Below are 17,496 nucleotides of genomic sequence, written 5' to 3'. Positions count from 1 at the left end.
AAAAAAAAAAAAAAAAAAAAAAAAAAAAAAGGTATAATAAGAAATAAAAGATATATCTCTCCCCATCCCCCTTTTAGGTTAACTTAAATTTGCAAAAAGATGCCTGAACTACTACAAGGCATTGTTACTGTCATCGATGTTTTCTACCAATATGCTACCCAGAATGGGGACTGTGACATGTTGAACAAGGAAGAGCTGAAAGAACTTTTGGAAAATGAGTTTCGCCAAATCCTAAAGGTAATATCTCCATGTTAGGACTGAAATCTGCAATTCTTTCCTTTGCCCTTTCCTAACTTTTTACCATATATGCCAATCATCTCAGAGGACTCTCCCTACTTGGCAATGCAGCATTAGAATTTGGTGGGCTTGAGATACCATTAAAAGTTAATCCACAATGGTGTATACAGTATGACCAAGTAAATGATCCTACCAAATATCAGGCAAAATCTATAGATTTTTTAAAATGTCATATCTATGGGAGCAATTGTGACTGTCCTCAAAAGAGTTACAAAGTATGTGAAATGCATCTTCGTCCCCATCGTCCTCTTTCTTCAGCCCAAACTGTCGGGACCATTTGCCCATTTCTGAGATTCTGGCACTAGAAGGCGTCTGAGTTTTAGAAATTACCTTTTACACCTAAATCACAAGCGCAACCACTACTCTAAAATTGTCAGCTCTAAAAAATAGGTTTCTGAGTGCTTAAATCTATCTCTTGAGCTTCAATTCCCTAAACTCAACTGCCTACTGAATATTACTTAGATTCCTATGGATGTCTGAAGTTGGTCAGATATGAATTTCATCATCTCCTCTAAACTTTTCCTTCCCCTTTTTTCTCAAGGTAGAAATCTGATGCCATTCTTGATATCCTCACTCTCAGCTGGCACCACCACTTTCCTGTCTCCATCTAGTTCATCAACAGCCCATGTCTCTCCACCTCTATTGTTTGTCCACCTCCTATTTCCAATCTCACTGTTTGGTGCTCAAAACCTTTCAACAATTTCTATCTGCTCTTAATACAAAATCCAAAGTTCCTTAACATGACTTAAGTTTCTATCTAATCCCTATTCATCTCTCTATCCACTTTTTTTTTTGTATCTTTAGACCCTAAACCCAGTAATTCTTTCAGTTCTCTGAATGAGCCATGCCTTCTCTGACCTCTAGCCCTATGTTCATATCACTCCCTCTGCCTTGAACAATCTTTTGCCTCCTCTCCTTTCCTTTCTGCCTCTTCATTTTGGCTAAGTCTAACCCACCATTTAAAAGGCATTATTACATCCCCTCATTAACCTTTCTCAGACCTTGAATAGTTCCCTTCCAATGCCCTCAGAGAAACCTTACCACAATAAATTGTAAGTCTGTGTTTCTGCTGCATTAAACTTCATGCTGCATTTTGTCAGAACCAGCCATATTTACTAGTTTAATCCCACATACAACACAGTGATAGGTAGACAGCATGTAATAATAAACGTTAAATGAGTTAATTTAAATGAACAAATAAAGAAAAGTTGTATATAATTAATACAATTATCTAAAAATTATTATATATAAATTAGCTAATTATTCTATTTGACCATTCTTTACCAAAAATAATTGGTCCCCTGCTACCTTCTATCCTCTAGTTTTATGCTTTTCTAGCTATTTCTCACTGCATTATTCATTACATACTCCTTTCTCTTTCCGCTGAAGATAGGGCTATCCAGGCCAAAGTAAGTGTGATTTAGCTCCACCTAAATATGCCAACCATTACATTTGTACAGCCTTCCTCCAATTGATTGGTTATATAATCCAGACTGACAGAGCTTCCTTTGTATCTTATTCCTACACAGAATCCAGATGATCCAGATACTGTAGATATCATCATGCAAAATCTGGATCGAGACCACAATAGACAAGTGGATTTTACTGAGTATCTTCTGATGATATTCAAGCTATCTCGGGCTTGTAATAAAATCATTGGCAAAGACTTCTGCCACGCTTCAGGGTCAAAGCAGAAAAATCACAGTCACCAGCACCAAGAGGAACAGAGTGAAACAGAAGAAGAGGAAGAAAAGGGGCAAAAGTTCTCTTCCACTTATTCAAGTACAAGTGCAGGAGAGAACGACTCCTATTCCAGGGGCTCCAGAGGAAGCATTACGCATAAGTCTAGGTCCACCTCCAGAAAACTGAGGCATCAAGGAGACTTATCTAGTTCTGAGCACAGGGAACGCTCTAAGGAAAGGATAGAGTCAAGTTCAAGCCACTTCAAGCATAATGAAAGAAAGGAGCACGGGTCTAATCAACAATATAAAGAAAAGGAGGGCCAATCCTCTAATCAACAGCATCATGAATTCAGCTCAGGCAGCTGTGAAAAAGAAGACTACCAATCAAATTCAAATGACATTACTAGTCAACAACAAAAATATGGTTCTGAACCAAGACAGTGCTCAAGTTATGAAGAGTATGGGTCTGAATCAGGCAAGTACACAAGTAATGACAAAAATCAATCAAGCTCCTATCAGTCCTCTACTCAGGGAAAACATAGCAGCAGCTCTAGTCACCAGCTAGGAAGCTGTGGAAGACAAAATCATGGATCTGGAGCAGGTCAGTCCTCTGCCTTTGGTCACCATGGGTCTGGCTCAGGACAAGCTTCCAGCCATGGTCACCAAGAGACTAGATCTGGAATGTCTTCTGGCTATGGTCAATATGGTTCTAGGTCCAGTCATTCTTCTAGTCAAAAACACCATGAATCCAATTCAGGTGGTCATTCAGGGAGTTGTGAAAATCAAACACATAATTCTGGATCAGGTCAATCCTCTAATTATGGAAAATGTGGATCTGGCTGTAGCCAACCTCCTAGTCAGAAATACCATGAGTCCACCTCAGGATGTTATGAACAGTATGGGTCAGAGTCAGGTCAGTCATCAAATTGCAGACAGCATGGCTCTTCAACTGGTCAATCCTCAAGCTTAGGTCAACATGGATCTAGATCAGGCCAATACTCTAGCCATAGTCAACACAGGTCTGGTTTAGGTCAGTCATCTAGCTATGGCCAACAGAATTCAAGCTCAGAGCAGTCCTCAAGATATGGTCAATATGGATCTGGATCAGGAAAATATTCTAGCCACAGGCAACATCAGTCAGGTTCAAGAGGGTCATCTGGTATTGGTCAACAGGAGTCTGGCTCTGGAGGATCTCCCGGCTTTGGTCAACATGGGCCTGGCTCAGGTCAGTCTTCTGGCTTTAGTCAGCATGGATCTGGTTTAGGTCAATCCTCTACTTATGGACAACATAGTTCTTCATCAAGACAGTCATCAAGCTGTGGCCAACAAGGATCCAATTCGAGTCAGTCTTCCAGCTGTGGCCAACAAGGATCCAATTCAAGTCAGTCTTCCAGCTGTGGACAGCATGTGTCTGGATCAAGTCAGTCTTCAAGCAACAGGCAATACAGGTCTGGTTCAAGTTCATCTAGCAGTGGTGAATACGGCCAACACACATCTCATTCAAGCAAATCTTCTAGGCACAGGCGATATAGGTCTAGTTCACAGCAATCTTGTAACAGTGGGAGACAAAGGTCTAGTTCAAGTCAGTCTTCTAGCCACAGCCAACACGGACTTGGACCCAGTCAATCCTCAAGGCATAGCCAACGTAGGTCTAGGTCAAGTCAGTCTTCTGGTTTGGGTCAACATGGACCTGGTTCAGGAAAGTCATCTAGGTTTGGGCAACATGGCTATAGCTCAGGAGAGTCCTCTGGCTTTAGTCAGCATGGATCTGGCCTAGGTCAATCCTGCAGCAATGGGCAACACGGTTCATCATCAGGAAAGTCATCAAGCTGTAGCCAACAGGGCTTCAGCTCAGGTCAGTCTTCCAGGTATGGCCAACATGGATCTGGTTCAAATCAGTCTTCTAACTACAACCAATATGGGTCTTCTTCAGGACAGTCCTCTAGCTTTGGTCAGCATGGATCTGGCTTAGCTCAATCCTCTAGTTGTGGACCACATGGTTCCTCATCAGGGCAGTCATCAAGCTGTGGTCACCATGGCTCTGCTTCAGGTCAGTCTTCTAGCTATGGTGGATATAGGTCTGGCTCAGGTCGGTCTTCTAGCCACAGCCGACGTGGGTCTATATCCAGTCAATCTTCAAGGTACAGCCAACAGGGGTCTAGATCAAATCAGTCTTCTGCCTTTGGGCAACATGCATCTGGCTCAGGACAGTCTTCTGGCTTCGGTAGGCATAGATCAAGTTCAGGTCAGTCTTCTCACTGTGGTCACCATGGCTCTGCTTCAGGTCAGTCTTCTAGCTATGGTGGATATAGGTCTGGCTCAGGTCGGTCTTCTAGCCATAGCCGACGTGGGTCTATATCCAGTCAGTCTTCAAGGTACAGCCAACAGGGGTCTAGATCAAATCAGTCTTCTGCCTTTGGGCAACAGGAGTCTGGCTCAGGTCAGTCTGCTGGCTTTGGTCAGCGTGAATCAAGTTCAGGTCAGTCTTCCAGCTGTGGTCACCATGTGTCTGGTTCAGGTCAGTCTTCCGGTTCTAGCCAACATGCATCTGGCTCAGGACAGTCTTCTGGCTTTGGTCGGCATAGATCAAGTTCAGGTCAGTCTTCCAGCTGTGGTCACCATGTGTCTGGTTCAGGTCAGTCTTCTGGTTCTAGCCAACATGCATCTGGCTCAGGACAGTCTTCTGGCTTTAGTCAGCATGGATCAGGTTCAGGTCAGTCTTCCAGCTGTGGTCACCATGGGTCTAGTTCGGGTCAATCTTCTAGCTATGGTGGACACAGGTCTGGCTCATGTCAGTCTTCTAGCCATAGCCAACACGGGTCTGGATCCAGTCATTCTTCAGAGTATAGTCAACAGGGGTCCATGTCAAATCAGTCTTCTGCCTTTGGGCAACATGAGTCTGGCCCAGGTCAGTCTTCTAGCTTTGGTCAACATGGGTCTGGTTTAGGTCAATCCTCTAGTTATGGACAACATGGTTCTTCATCAGGACAGTCATCATGCTCAGGTCAGCATGGATCCAACTTGGGTCAGTCTTCCAGCTATGGTCAGCATGGATCGGAATTGAATCAGTCTTCTAGCCAAAGGCAACATGGGTCTTACTCAAGAGAAACTTCTGGCTTTAGTCAACATGAGTCTGTTCCAGGAGGGTCATCTGGCTATAGTCAATGTGGTTCTGGCTTAGGTCAATATTCTGGCTATGGACAACATAGCTCAACATCAGGACAGTCATCATGTTGTGGTCAACATGGATCCAGCTCAGGCCAGTCTTCCAGCTATGGTCAACGTGGATGTGATATAAGTCAGTCTTCTAATGGTGGCCAATACGGATCTGCCTCAAGTCATTGTTCTAGCCATAGCCAACATGGGTATGCCTCAGGTATGCCTGAACACTATGAGTCTGGTTCATGTCCTCCATCTATGTCTGGACAGTATTGTTCTGGGTCTGGTCACTGTTCTAACTCTCAACAATATGGGTCTGGCTCATGTTACCCACCTATCTCTGGATCATGTGGCTCTGAACCTAGTCAGTGTTCTAGCTTTGGGCAACAAGAATCACAAGGGAGATGTGGAAACCAGTGGGAATCTAGCTATAGCCATTCAAATTGTAATGAAGGGCCATGGAAAAGTGATTATAGACAAGTAGAAAGCTCCTCAGGCTGTGCCTCTGAACAATTTACACCCTCCTGTGTAAAGTCTAGATCCAATACTATCAATAAATTATCATTTTGCAATGAGGATCACAGACAAAGTGGCTACTGTGACCAGAAAGGAAGAGGGGGAAGTATAGGCTCAAGATCCTACAGTTTCAATAGTAGCACTCCATTCTATCAATATGTTCAACAGCAGAGGTGCTAAATCTAGGGATGAAAAATAAATACAAGTGAAAGTAATGCAAATTGCAATTTTTCAAATTAGAAACTCTTACAAAGAAGCAAGTTGTCATAAAACTTCTTTCTCAAAGTGAATGTATCTGTTTCTATCCTTTTCTTTTAAACCTATAATTGTATTCTACTACTTATTATTGGGTCCCTTCCCAAAAATGTAGGGTGTTTGGGCTACTTTCTTAGGAAATATTGAGTTAAATAAATGACTAGTACAGGATTAAATTTGGAAAAATAATGCAAAGAGCTTGAATTTTAGTTAAGGTATCTTTTTAATCAGAAATAATGCCAAAGTTGAGTGTGTGGTTTTTAAAAATAATAATACATTGCAAATGCATTACCAGTACTAAAGCTAAAGCTTTCTCTAATAGCTACATGTACTTTTTGGTGTATCCTATATAGAATAATAGCAAAAGGGAAAAGCCCTAAAAGCAAAGACTCAGCACAGGTAGTACACACTACCTATATACTGCTTATAAAATCCACTTACAACCCCCTATTCTTGAGTACATCATCTGTAGGTAGCTAACTGGTATAATGATGAAGTTGCTTCAGATGCTTCTCCTTGGCCAAAAAAGAGCATAAATTTCTTAAAGAGTAGTGTTGGATCAGTTCAGGATCAAAGGATCCAAATATGGGTTTTAAACTGATTTCAACTAGAAAGACCTCAGCTCCTATCTCTAAGAAGTTGGCTTCAGATTAGAAAAATTTAGAGGTGCTTAGCATAGAAATACAATAACTCCTGTGGTTTACTGGCCTTTCCGTATAGGGGAATACCCATACCCAGATGGAAAGAAAGACTATCACTGTTATATAGCTCCTTGATTTGACTATAATGAATTTGTTTCAAGTGTTTGGATTCAAATAACTGCATTGTACTAAAATTGGCAATAAGTAAATGATGATTAGACATACTGTGTTTTGTCTCCTTTCTGCTTTATTTCATTTCTCTTACACAGGTGACCAAGGTGGAATTCAGCACATATAGCTATTTCCCAAGGTCCTATTCTTCACAAACAACCCAGACTGTATAGAGTTTTTAAACTTTATTTAATAAGACAATTTAATTTGAAAATGGACAAAACAATGACATTGTTCCTGGCCATGATTTTTTAGATCTGACACAGGTAGCAAAAGCAAAAAACAAATAAATAGGTGAGCCTACACAAACTGAATGAATAAATGAGATGACATCAAACTGAAATAAATAAATAATCTACACTGAGTGAGATAAACCAGACACAGAAAGACATTTACCACATGATCTTACTTATAAGTGTAATCTTAGAAAGTCAAACTCACAGAAACAAGAGTGGAAAGTTGGTTGCCGTGAGTCAGGGGAGTGGGGGAAACTGAGATGTTGCTGTCAGTTACAAGATAAATAAGTTCTGGAGAGGTAACAGTATCATGATTGTAGTGAAAAGTAAATGCATTTTATCTTAAAATCTGCTGAAGAACAGATTTTTTTCCTAACTTTATTTTATTAAAAAAACAAACTTTCAGAACAAAATAATAAAAGAATAACAGTTAATGCACTATGTATCATTATCTTTGAAATAGTTACTCAGAGTACAAGGTATAAACCAAAAAGATTTGTACAAAAAAAAAAAAGAAACAGATCACATAAAACTTTCTTTTGAATGATCTAGGATAAATTAGTAGTATAAAAGAAACAAATTAGCATATGTATTAAATTATTTTTGAAACAATAAACTATGTAATTTGGGGAAGTATTTGAATTTCTCCTTCCTTTCTATATATCTCTCTTCTATTTTGCTCTTTATTTATATGTTTATATAAATTTTGTGTTTCTCATTTAAGAGAAACCATGCAATATTTGAGCTTATGTCTGACTTATTCACTTAACATTTTATTCTCAAGTTGCATCCATTTACCTGTGGATGCCTCAAGTTTATCTTTCTTTATAGGATCACAATACTCCACTGTGTATAAATAATACCATAGTAAACTAGTACAACCATTATGGGAAATCAGCATGGAGATTCCTCAGAAAAACTAAAAATAGAAATTCTATTAGATCCAGCTATCCACTTTCTAAGTATTTTCCCAAAAGAGTTAAAATCATCATCTTACAGGGATATATGCATATTCATGTTATATAGCATAATTTATAATAGTTAGATCTTGAAAATAGCATATATTTCCAACAACAGATGAATGTATAAGAATAAATCTTAAATGTCATTACTATATCAAAAAATGTTAACTATGAAGTGACAGATATGCTAAATTAGCTTAATTATAGTAATCATTTCAAAATGTATACATATAAAAACATTACATTCTGCAAGCACAATGTTTTGAATTCAATCTCCAGTACCAAAACAAAAACAAAAACAATAACAACATTACATTATACATCTTAAGTATGTACAGTTTAACATAAATGGGGTCCAGACAATTATACCTCAAAAAACTGAAAATATTAAAAATAGACACAAGCGTTGAATATTTGCAAAAGTAGATGTACAAATGGTCAATAAGCACATGAATAAATATTCAACACCATTATTCATCAGAGAAAATAAAGGGATATTATTACACAGCAATTGGAATGGCTAGATTAAAAACACTGGCCATACCAGAAAACAGTTTCACAGAACCACAACTTTACACAAAAAATTATTTCTATGACGACATCCATCTGTCCAATTTTATACTGGTGCCAACCATGTTATAATCCTTTAAAATTTTCCCCTTGTCATAACTTCAATGAAGATGCCCATAGTCTGCTATGGTATGAGTATTCATTTTACAATGCTCTGTTATCACTCAAATATTATTATTTTTAAAGAATCTCTCTCTCTGATTGGCATTTAGGGTGACACTTTACTATATTACCCAGAAGTTTTACTACTAGATAAAATGAAAACATATCCAAATGAAGATTTTTATATGAATAGTCATAGCAACTATGATAATAATAGCTCTAAACTTGAAACAACTCAAATGTCTAAAAACTGGTGAATGAATAAACTGTGATATAAGCTGTCCAACAGAATACTATTAGGCAAGGAGAAAAGAATGAATTATTGATATACATGACGTGGATGAATCTCAAATTATGCTGCATCAAAAGAGACTGAATATAGCACAATATTTATATGAAACTTACTAAAGACAAATCTAATCTATAAAAACAGAAAATACATCAATAGTTGACTGACCAGAGCTAAATAAACGTGTGAACTGGCTGGAAGGAGTCACACAGGATCAGTCTAGGGTGATGGAATTATTCTTTATCTTGATTGTGACACTGGTTACATGGATAAATATTTTTGTCAGAACTCATCATTGATTGCCTAAAATAATTGCATTATTTTATATGTAAACTAAACCTCAATAAAGAAATTGCTTAAAGGCTTTCTGTAAAACTCAATATACTTGATAACTCTAAAATTATATTGAAAGAGCAGAATCAAAAATGGCCAGAATAACTTTTAGGATAAAGGAAACAGTGGCACCCCATCAGCTATTAAAATATGTTACAAAGTTACATTTTTTCATTAATTTTATTGGTACATTTTAGGTATACTATATGATGACATTCATCATTAGGAATTTGTACCTTTATATGATATATCTCGGTTCTTATTTTTTTCCACCATTCCTCTGTCCTCCCTCTAACACCTCCACACCTCCTTATTTACAAAGATTTTGTTTTCACTTTCTCATATTAATTCCCTTCCCTTCTTTCCTTTCCCTACCCCTCCCACTTTTCCCTTCCCCTTTGCCCCTTTTATTCCTATTTCACATTATCTCTTATACCTTTTAGTCCTTATTTACACTTTCAGTTTCTCACACTAGAGAAACTCTCCAGTATTTTACATGTGTTCTGTTTATTTCACTTAACAGTATCTCCTCATTGTGCATCCATTTAGCTCTAAATGTCTCTAATTTGTCATTTTTTATGGCTCAGTAGTACTATTTTATTTTTTAAAAGCACACATTTTCCTTTTCCAGTCTCCAGTTGACAGGCAATTGGGCTGTTTCCAAGTTTTAGCTATTACAAATTGTGCTGTTATGAACATGGGTGGACACACATCACTGTGGTATGATTCTTTTAATTCTTCTGGGAAGATACCCTTTGAACTACCACAAAAAATCAACAAGTGGGATCTCATCTTTATTTTAAAACTTTGCATAGCAAGAGAAACCACCAACAGTGTGAAAAGACAACCCACAATGTGGGGAAAAAAAATTCACCAGCTGTTCCTCAGACAAAGGTCTATTATCTAGAATATATAAAGAACTTTTAAAAAATCAGGCCTCCCAAATTTAAAGGCCCAATCCAAAAATGGGCATCTAAAATGAACAAACATTCCTCAGACAAAGAAGTAGAAATAGCAGATAAACATATGAGAAAATGTTCAACATCACTGGTCATTCAAGAGATGCAAATGAAAACAGCACTGAGATTCCACTTCACCCCAGAAAGAATGGCTGCTATCAAGAAATCAACCAATAACAGATGGCGGGGGGCTGTGGCGGGCGGACCCTCTCCACTGTTGGTGGGAGTGTAGACTGGTGCAACCACTGGGGAAATCAGTATGGAGATACCTCAAAGAACTAGGATTAGAGGTCACAAAGTTACATTATTTCAGACAGTATAGACTTGTTGTAGGAACATCTATATAGAACACTGGACTCCCAGAAACAGACTCGTTATTTCATCTATAAGAGCTGTAGCTCTGCATATCAGCAGGGAAAGATATATCTTTCAATAAATAGTGTCAAGATAGTTTTTCACATGAAAAAAAAATTATATCTCTATTTTATGCTATATACAAAAAGTAATGCCAAGACCTGTAATAAGACAATTTTTATTTTTAAAAAAAAACACAGAGTATATTTATGATTTCCATTCAAAGAATGGATCTCTTAATCAAAAAATACACAAGTCACAAAAGAAAGATTCATTACTCTTGCTTCAATTAAATTGTAAATGTCTATAAAGTAAAAGGTGCTCTCAAACAATAGACAAGGAAAAATGTTTGCGAAATCTCAAACAACAAATAATAGCAAGATTGTATAAAGAACTTATAAAATCACATTTGAAAAAATACAAATTTATAAAAAGAAAATTTACCATAGTAAAAATTCAGATTTTAAAATAACGTTCGGGGGAAGAGATACTTAAAATATACTTAAATCCATTCTGTACCTGCAACATTAGAAAAAAAAACTAAAAATCTGAAATATCCAGCATTGAAAAGCTAAAGAGCAACAAAAATCTAAACTGGTAACCACTTTGGACACCATCACCACACAAGAGTCTATAACAGCAAAACACTTCAAACAGCCTGAAAGTACAACAGAGGAATGAATAAACTGCAATGAATACACTAAAATGCTACAGCACTTAAAACTAATGATCTACAGGTATAGATAGATACATTAAATATTCCAAAATTGTAATATTAAACATCTATTTGATAAATATAAAAATATTTGTTAAAAATGAACACTCGCTACTGGGCACCTCTGGAGGGAGTAAAGAACATGGAACTGAAAGACCAAAGGCTATCAAGGACTGCTCAAGAGAGAAAGTGTTATGACAAGCTAGTCCCCTGGCATATCTAGTGCAGCATGCCCCAGTTTGTTAAACAGGTGTAAGTGCACATCAGTGCCTGATGATATTCATCAGCTGAGTCACACAACAAACAATCTGGCTCAGTCTTGAAATTCACCATGGAGCCTTATAAAAAATTGGGCTTCCCATAATTTTCCCAAAAGGAGAAAGCATTCACTAGCCAGTTTAATAAAGACATCTAGTGCTTCTACAACTTAGTTAAAATAAAACAGATTTCCTAAATCCAGTCAACTTCATGAGCATGCTTCTGGGTCTTCAGGATGAGGTCCAAACCCTGACTCTTTTGCCAGTAATACTCTAACCTTATTCTTTGCTTTTTAAATTTCAAGAGATAAGGAATGAGAAAATAAATTCTAACATACATCTAGGAAATTTCAAATATAAGCCTAGTTGTATATAGCTAGCTAAGTCAGGTTTTTATGGTGTTTCTCTTGTATGATCCATAATGTTCCAGCTAAAAGAAGAGAAAGAGGTAAGCTAAATGTTTTAGGCAGACTCTCAATGTCTCATCCAGAGTCAGGATATCACCTTTGAAAATCAAGAAAGTCAGTATTTTTCTGTACACTCAGATGTTATCAAGCTCTGGAAGACAAACTCATATTAAGAAAAGTCTTAATGGCTCAATTTATTAACTATAAGATATATACATATTGAAAATAAAAACCAGTTATTTACCATAAGGTATTATCTCTCATTGGATAAATTCATTTTTAAAATATTAAAGGTTGTTAGATATGCTTTACTGAAAAAGAATTTTATTTCCCAAAAGGTTCTCTATCTTGCTGTGGTAATGTGATGTAATGCAATTGATGACTTTAATAATTTTTTCCAAAAAGGAAAGAACACTTCAAATGTATCATTTTTATTGATTACCTTATGAGCGGTAAACAATATATGCTATGTTCTTGGCATAAATAATTATTTAATATATTATTCAATTTCATTCTCACAACAACTCTGTGTTATAGGTGCTACACTCATTTTATTAAAGAAATTGAGACTCTGAAAGGTTAAGAGATTTGTTGCTGTTTATCACATCTGTGCATGGGCACAGCTCCATAAACCAAGCTGCTCAAGAGCTAAGTAAGACAGGATGCAAGTTCGAGGCCAGCCTGATCAATTTAGTGAGATCCTGTCTCAAAATAAAAGTAAAAAGGACTGGGGATATAGCTCAGTCGCAGAAAACTCCTGGGATCAATCCTCACAACCACACACACACACACACACACACACACACACACCCATCCATCCAAATCTGCTTAATCCAAAACACACGTCTGCTACCATACCACCGCCTTGCATTCCAGTATAATTTCTTACTAGAAAAGTACAAACATACAGACTGGAGCCACCTCCTGTTGCAGACATTACTAAAGACACTCCAACTAATACTTATCCTCTTACTCCTTTTCCTACCCACAGTGCAGACACCAGTGCAGACACTTAATGTCCTTCAGGAAGACTTGAGAAACACCCTCATTCACTGGCAGTACACCTAAGAACAATTTTCAAGGATGGCTCACTGATAAAGATAACTCATTTCACATTTTATTTCTCTCATTATAGTTAATGATGCTCATTACCTTTAATTCCAGAGGGTGGCACTTTCTGATCTAGTCCTTTCAAGCAAAGCCTTACTTGAAGTTCACCACGGAAAAATAATAAACAACACACAGTTCTGTCCTCTTTTTTTTTTTTTTTTTTTTTTTAAGATTCCAATCCAGAGCCCTGCCCAACACCTGAGTGGAGGGGACCTACTTGCTCTTTGTTTTGGTTCCATATTTGGAGATAGGATTAATCTTGGTTGGCCTGGTTTGAGGGAAGACCGGTGACTACCTACTGTTGCACCCTAGGAATAGGAGAGGGCCATGGGCATGGTTCCCATGCCTAGATGATAAACACAGAGCTAACAAAACCCTTTTTACACAAAAATGAGGAAAGGAGAAGGGAAATATCCACCCATGAGGTTAGTGTTGGGGAAGGAAGGCTGTGCCTAGGGTGTATTCTCTAGAATCTATTTTACTAACTGACTTTTTTGGGGACATGTTACCCAAATAAAAGATGTTTCGAAAGAAAGAAAGGGAGCGAAAGAAGAAAGGAAGGAAGAAAAAGAAAGAAAGGGAGAGACAGAAGGAAGGAGGGAGAGGACAGAGGGGGAGGGAGGGAGAGAGAGAAAAAGGGAAAGAAAAAAAGATCCTAATCTAACTCCCATAGCAGCCAAAATTTCCTATTTCAGTCTTCTGTCCCAACCCATTCCTAGGTCTCAGACTGTTCCATTCTTGGTGCTCAAACTCATATTTGAAGGATCCCTGAGCAGCAGTCCCTACCTAGCCTCATCCTTATCTACAAATTCTTGTCAGAACATTCCAGATTTTGAAATCTTCAATCAGCAAGTACTCTGAGTCATGACAAATCATCCTTATGATTTGCAACATTCTTAGCCTTCACAGGCAAGGGAAGAAAATTCCACATGCAAAGATATTGAGGAAATAGTGTGCTTGGGGACCAAAACATAGATGTCCCTGGCTAAAGCATGTAGGAAGAAGAGTATCAGAAATTTTTTGACTGAAAAATAAAATTGGAGGCAGGCCATGAAGTATGCTAAACAGAATTAGGTCAGGGAGGCAGAGAAGAAAAGTCAGTGAGAGACAATGATAAAGATGAATCAAAGTAGAAGGAGAAACAGGAAGAGTGGTGTTCCAGAGTCAAAAAGAGAGAATTCCAATAAGAATGGGCAAGACAATAAAATGAATTTTATAAAGTTATAATAAAGTCAAGGTGTATTGGCAAAGAATAGATAGTACAGATCAGTATAAGTGAATAAGAAGCCCAGAATCATATCCTTATGTATTTTTAATTGATATGTGGACCATCTAGTACATAGATAATATATGAAGCACTTATTATCCCCACTAATCACATTTGTTACAACAAATGTTAGTGACTATCTTTGTTACTTACCTCTTGGCATAATTTTTTTTACTTTTAGTAATACATAATGATTACATTTGTTATGCTGAGGCGGTATTTGTACATCTTAATTTTTTTGTCCCCATCCCTCTCCTCCCTCCCTGTTCTTTCAACTCTTGGTCCCTGTAGTTTTTATTACAAATCAATAAGGAAAATAAAAAGCCTTTAAGAAGTTTAGTAGTAAAGAGGAAATACCAGGATAGGCAAAGAAGAAAGAAAAAGCCTTACAGAGATTCCATCGTACCCCAGAAAGGGCCATCATCAAGAAATCAAATAATAACAAATGCTGGACAGCCTTCAGGGGAAAAAAGAACCCTTCCACATTGTTGGTAGAAATGTAAACTAGTTCAACCACTATGGAAATCAGTATAGAGATTCCTCAAAATACTAAAACTAGAAATTTCATTTGACTCAGCTATTCCCCTTCTAAATAACTTCCTGAAAGAATTAAAGACATCATAGTACAATGATACATGCATACCCATGCTTTTAGCAGCATGACTCATTACAGCTAAACTTTGGGAGTAGCCTATATGTCCATCAAAAAAATGAATGGATAATGAAAATGTTATATTTACACAGAGTGGAGTACTACTCTACCATCACGATAACCTTGAGTCATTTGTAAAAAAAATGGATGCACCTAGAGATCATAACGTTTGGTGAAATAAATCACACACAAGCTAAAATATCACATGGTTTCTCTTATATGAAAAACCCAAATTATAAATAAAGAGCAAAATAAAAAATAGGTAACAGAAAATAGGGAGATATAACTTTCTCAAATGGGAAGGTATCAAGAGATGGAAAGAGGAGGAAGGGAGGGGAGGGAATGGAAGAAGGGATTAAGATGTGTTGTATGTTTTGCCAACTCCACACAAGGAATGTAAACATTACACACTGAAAACATGTACTAATAATTTTATTGTTAAAAAAGAAAGATGAAGTCTTACCAAAAAACAAAATTAAGTCACATGCTGGAAACATAGGAAGCAATCAATAAAAATTCAGTTAATAAGTGAATAATACTTATAAGCCAAAAAAAAGAACATGGTAGAAGAGACTGCCAATATCAGTGAAGGGAACCATTGGCAGCTCAAAGACCTGCAAGAAACTAAGACAAATGGAATCAATAGGACATATAAAGAAACCAGCCTTGAAAAGGAGTAAGATACATACTTCATATTCTTGAGACAAAAGGGTGATAAAAATAAGTGAAGACGTAACTACTGCTATGGCTTGGTAGCACTTGTTTCTAAACAACATTCATCCCTGGGATGAGTTGCATCAGAATCATCCGAAATAATTACGTAAGCAAATTCTGAGACTCCATCCCACCCCACAAAATCACAATATGTATCTTGTAAAGGGATGGTAGGAACCTGAATTTTTGTGGTTTGTGACCTAATGGATTCCTTTAAGAATGGAAGTTGGGAGAATTCCTATCTGTCAGCCTCTGTGGAGAACGTTAAATTGATTCCCCCCCAACTACCATTAGACTACTAAGCAAGCACATCCAGTCCCACCATTTTAGAGAAAAGGAAAAAAATCAAAGCTTTACACTCTGGAGATAAAAGATGTCTTCTAAAATCAACAAAACCTGGAGCTCTTTCCTATAAATTGGTAACACCCTAAGGTAAACAACTTTATCACTGAGTTGGCAATACTGACACCTACAAGTACAATAATTATCTGGGGAAGCTGCTGTGCCATCCACAAAAGAACAGATCGTCACCTTGATAACATACGTAATAGGGCTTTTCCCCCTTAAAATGTTTACCATGCCATACGTTCCTCCCAAGATTGGACTTCTACTTCACTCACTCCGTCTTAACAAAGGAGATAGAGATCCACTAAGAAGATGGGGAAGGAATGAAGCCAGAGGCTTGTAAGAAATTTTGAGAACCCTGCTGAGGGAGTCTTAGGAAAGAATGAGAAGAGACAGCCAGGCAGTATTCAGAGGTTTGCTAAGGGTGAATGTCATAAATCCAACCGGCCAGAACCCCATGGACCACAAATAACAGCCAAAAAAGAAAAATGGAATTAGGTTAATCCTAGGGTTAGGGGTGGCAGGACAGATGCAAGGAAAAAAGGGTCCAAGGACACTCAATAGTTCCTAGAGCTCAGGAGTGGGACCCTATGGCACGTGTGCGATAGAGGGCTGTTTGTTATCATTGAACACTCTAAAAGGTTCGCCATCTCTGCTACAGAGGATAACAGGTACCAGGGGAACACAGAAAAACTCTTACAGAACCTCTCCTAGGCCATATGTCTGTGGAAAGGGGAATTTTATAACCAAATTTCTGTTATGCAAAACTTTACACTACATTATTGTAGAAAAGAGGAACAAGTAGCTGCAACTTTTCAGGTAAAAGAAAATAATATGAAGTACACTAGTAGCTGTAGATCAATGTCTGGTTACTTAATCCTTTCTTACTTTCACAATAAGTCTGTGAGACAGTGATCTTCAGATTTCTCAGAGCACAAACGGAAGTTTTTGAAAGTTACTATAGCTCACTTATGATGCAGTTCAGATTTGAACACAAGCTTTGATGAACTACAAAATTCATTCTCAGTCAGGTTCACGAGCCACACTAACTTAATCAATAACAACTAGGCTCCCCCAGGGACAGCTGGGCTCTGTGGAGAAAATGAAAACAGCATCATCAAAGGAAAGAAATTTCTGGGAAAATGGTAGGGGAGCAGAGTCTGTGGGTGTGCACAGAGGTGGTGGGGAGGAAGGACATGCTGGGTGGAGAGGAAGTGAGGGGAACATTATCCATGACATTACCAAGGGAGGTAGAGTGGGAAGCAAAAGGAGATTAAAGGCCTGTCTCAATAGTCACCATGCCTGGCAGGAGGCCATTCTCACTGCATTCTTAATTAATTATTTTCTTCTGCCCATTTTGGGGAATGATCTGGGTAACTTGGCTTGCTCTCCCTTGTCATGCTTAATCCATTGCTGATAACAATCACTATATGACTATGTCACTACCCAGTTTCCAAAGTATGTTGATGAAATCCAGTGCAGACATTAGATGGGGGACTGGGC

General features: G+C 37.8%; 1 protein-coding gene across 6 annotated transcripts in view; it reads right to left on the bottom strand.

Annotated features, from left to right (window-relative positions):
* LOC104863342 (late cornified envelope protein 5A-like) overlaps positions 1-17,496 on the bottom strand; it is a 343,203-nt gene that overhangs the window by 177,244 nt on the left and 148,463 nt on the right. The window lies entirely within an intron of this gene.

The sequence above is a fragment of the Fukomys damarensis genome, unplaced genomic scaffold (genome assembly GCF_012274545.1).
Source record: "Fukomys damarensis isolate Sample0158 unplaced genomic scaffold, DMR_v1.0_HiC HiC_scaffold_33, whole genome shotgun sequence".
NCBI classification, from domain to species: Eukaryota; Metazoa; Chordata; class Mammalia; order Rodentia; family Bathyergidae; genus Fukomys; species Fukomys damarensis.
The sequence above is the reverse complement of the archived record's forward strand: the minus strand, read 5'-3'. Positions and strand labels throughout refer to the sequence as shown.